This window comes from Medicago sativa, chromosome 4, assembly GCF_051527215.1.
Source record: "Medicago sativa cultivar Bolivia chromosome 4, Bolivia_mono, whole genome shotgun sequence".
NCBI classification, from domain to species: domain Eukaryota; kingdom Viridiplantae; phylum Streptophyta; class Magnoliopsida; order Fabales; family Fabaceae; genus Medicago; species Medicago sativa.
The window spans coordinates 17,020,735-17,024,606 of NC_140752.1; the positions used below are offsets into that span (position 1 = coordinate 17,020,735).

At 35.2% G+C, this 3,872-nt stretch overlaps 1 long non-coding RNA gene across 1 annotated transcript; it reads left to right on the top strand.

Annotated features, from left to right (window-relative positions):
• The first annotated feature begins 482 nt into the window (after positions 1 to 482).
• Positions 483 to 3,658, top strand: LOC146926808 (uncharacterized). The gene is made up of 2 exons (XR_015005528.1): positions 483 to 926; positions 3,377 to 3,658. It is a non-coding gene; the product is annotated as an uncharacterized LOC146926808 (long non-coding RNA).
• Positions 3,659 to 3,872: the final 214 nt, after the last annotated feature.

The window sequence follows — 3,872 nt, forward strand, 5'->3', positions numbered from 1 at the left end:
AAAAGCTCAATCGCCGAGGATTACCTCCGATAGACATACCCAAGTACATGAATGGCACCTTGCCCACTTTGCAGCTTAAAACAGATGCCGCCTTATTTAACCACGAGGGTGCAATATTGAGACCAACCAAACTGCTCTTTTGAAAGTTCACCTTCAAACCTGACATAGCCTCAATTAAAACAAGAGCAGCCCTTAGAGCACGAACATTTGCCCAACTTTTAGTTCCAAATAACAGTGTGTCATCCGCAAATTGAAGATGGGACACCACCACCATATTAATCGCCCCAATACTATAACCAGTAAACAACTGAGTTTGAACCAAAGAATTCATTAGAATATTAAGGCCCTCTGTAACAGCCCGATTTTCGCTAGTTTTATTTTATTATTTATTTATGTGTTATATGTGCTCTTATGTGATTATTTGCCTCTGTGTGTATTTTTGGTTGGGAATCGTAGAATTCGGTGTTAGAAGGGTATTTTAGTCATTTTGGACTTAGGGGCATTTTGGTCATTTTGAGGGCAGTGGCAATTTTGTAATTTTGCAGAAAGTTATTTTTTTTAGTGTTTAGTGGAAGTTATTATTTTACCTAGTTAGTAGAGAGGGTGTAGTAATTATTTTAATTACCGTTGAGTGACCGTTAGCGTTATATTTTACCGGTAAGTGATTAGTAACATTTTTGAGGTTGAATTAGAAATGGGTTAGGCCCATTAAGGTTTAAGAGATAAGCCCAATTGAGTAGAGCTAGTATATAAACTCTAGTTGTGGGTGAAACTAGGTTTTACAAACATTATTCATTTCATTTCATTTGGGAAGAGAAGAGATAGAGACTAGAGGCAACAACAACAACAAGGGTTAGAAGGCAAAGAGGAGATTCAACATCTAGGAGCAAAATTGAGGCTTGGGTTAGAGAATCTTGGTGTTAGAGGTAAGAGGGTTAGATTTCAACCATAATTCACATCTTTTTCTCTTTACCCATTTTTGTGAAATTGTTGAATTGAACCTAATTGCTTTCAAATTCGTGTTCATGTTTTGATGCAATGTTTGAGTATGTAATTTGAATGTTAATTGAGTTGTTAGTGATGAAATTACATGCTTAAGTGGTGGTTATATGTATACTTTGCATTTTTGTTCAAAAATGGTGATATGAGATGTTGTTGTGATGAATTGTTGGTGAATTCATGATGTTTAGCTGCTGTTGTTGTTGATAGATGTTGTTGTTGATGATTAAAACATTGGGTAATCATAATTGGAGAGTTTGATATGACTTTGTGTTGTTTTTGAATATTTGATGAAAAATGGGTCAAATGATGATTTTTGTTAAGAGAATGTTTTGGGGCAAATTTTATATGGAATTGAGTGTCTTTTGATGTTTAGAAATGTTTAAACAAACTTTGGGATCAAATTTGAGCTTTGGGAAGTCAAAATTGGAGTTTTGGGGTGAAAATGAGGTTTTTCCCGAGACTGGACTGTCATAACTCGCAGTTGCAAGTAAATCACTCGCAGTTGCGAGTTGCACAGGACAGAACTCCCTGTTTCGCATTCTTGTGTCTTTTTCGCACGTTTCTGTTTTGAATTGGTTTTCGGTGTAAACATGAAAGTTGTAGATAATTTTGTTAGCTTTCCAGAGGCTTTCGTTTGACTTGAAAATGATTTTTGGTTTTTGAGTTATGATGAAAATACTCCAAGGTGGTCTTGGTGAAATTTTACGAAAATTCCACATAACTATTTCTAAGTCGACCCAAACCTCATGGATTGTTTCCAATCTTTGAAACTTATATTTTATGAGTTCAATTAAGGTGTTTAGTAGTATTTAAACTATGATGTGAGGGATCTAACTTGTTTTGCTTTGAAAATGGAAAATTTTGTAAAAAGTGGAAAAGTGAGACGAACTTTGTGATTTTTATGAATTCATCGTATTTGGCTGATGAAATGCTTATGTAACCTCTACTGCACATATGTGTGACTTGTGAGGATACGTGGCATAGGCAATTGAGCTCGTTTACTTGGTTTTGGCTTAGGTGCTCAATTATTTTCAATGTTGTGATTTTTGGAGACGAACTTGGTATAAAATAATTTTTGAGAGCCAATTGCTTATGAACCCTTTTTGAATAGACTAATATGATTATGAAATGGTGTATGAATGGTTATTGAGTGATGAATATGATGTTTGTGATCATATGTTGTATTTGTTCCTTTATTTGGATTGTAAAGAATTATATGGAAATGTGGCAACTATATGTCGATTTATGTGGAGATGATTGGTGATGTATATGTGTGTGACAACTATATGTTGCTTGTATTGTGAATGTTGTCGGTGATTGTATATATGTTATGTGGAGGTGAATTGTTGATGATTGCATATATACAAATATTGGTGATGTTGAGGTGATTATCGTTTGTGTGAACATATGCATTGAGTCGAGTCATATGTTCATGCATTCATGACTGATGGTGGTGGATTTTGCATCGAAGGTGACGACCTTGAGGTGTTTTGGTACCACATGCATCTAGAGAAGAGTCTAGAACATTGCATGCATTTGAATAATTGATGAGTTGTGTCATAATTGAATATATGACTTGGTGAATTTGTGTATTGGTGAAATTGGTGAATGTTGTGATGATGTGGATTGGTGTATATGTACATTGGTGAATTTGGGTATTGGTGAAATTTGGTGAATGTTGTGATGATGTGGATTGGTGTATATGTACATTGGTGAATTTTGTAGATGCTTGTGAATAATTGTATTATGCTCTAATTGCATGCCTTAATTGTTTGTGCTTATACACTTGGTGAATCAATTGATGATGGTTATTTTAATAATAATGATGAGGTGAGATTTGTATATGTATATATACATATATGATGTGGTGATGTTCTTTGATAATGATGATGGCTTGCTTATAACTTCGATATGATGAATTGTACTTGTTAAGATAAGCATGCTAGATGAGTAATGAAGTGAGTAATGTTTTCATTGATTGATGTTGATAAATGATGAGCTTTTGTTGATGACTTGATTAGAGGTTGAATATGCATGCTATGCTATGATATTAATGTGATAGCTTGAAATGTAAGTGATGGGGGATAATAATGATCATGTGATGCTAGTGTTCTAGGAGGGAGGGTTATGTATATGTGATACGTGTATGATACACTTGTTGATATGAACTTGGAATGATTGTATGGAATGGTTTGAATGGTATGAGAATCATGAATACTTGTGAATACATGTATGATTTGTTATTCTGTATTCTTGAATATATATTCTTTCATTTCCAATATTCATGATAAATGTTTTTCGTGGATTATGATGATGTAATGCTAACCCTCAGTGGTCTGTGGTGGACCGCCTACCTTTCTGTATGGACAGGTAGACGGCGTGCAGGATGCTTAGTTGTTGCTTGTTGATGCCGAGGAGTGGAGTTCCTCTTTTTCATGCAAGTGTCTAGATTAGGGCTCTGATCTAGGATAGTCTTTGCATGATGTTTATTTGACTTGGTATTTCGGAGTTGTTGAGATATTTTGTTATTTGGAGTTTGGAGAATACATTTGTATTTTATTGGAGATCCAGATATGTCTATGAATTATATGTTGTTCCGCTGCTATGTTGTGTAACATGATCTTTATGCATGTATGAATTGTGGTTTATTCGGAGACGTAGCATCTATTTCTAGAATATTTCTGATGTATTCGCGCGTTTTACCGCTTAATAGAAATAGGGTGTTACACCCTCTGCAGCCAACAAGAAAAGAAACGGTGACAAAGGATCGCCTTTCCGTAATCTCCTTTTTAACGGGAACTCGTCTGCCGGACTACCATTAACAAGCACCGAAGCCGTAGCTGTACTAACACACTCACGAATCCACTTTC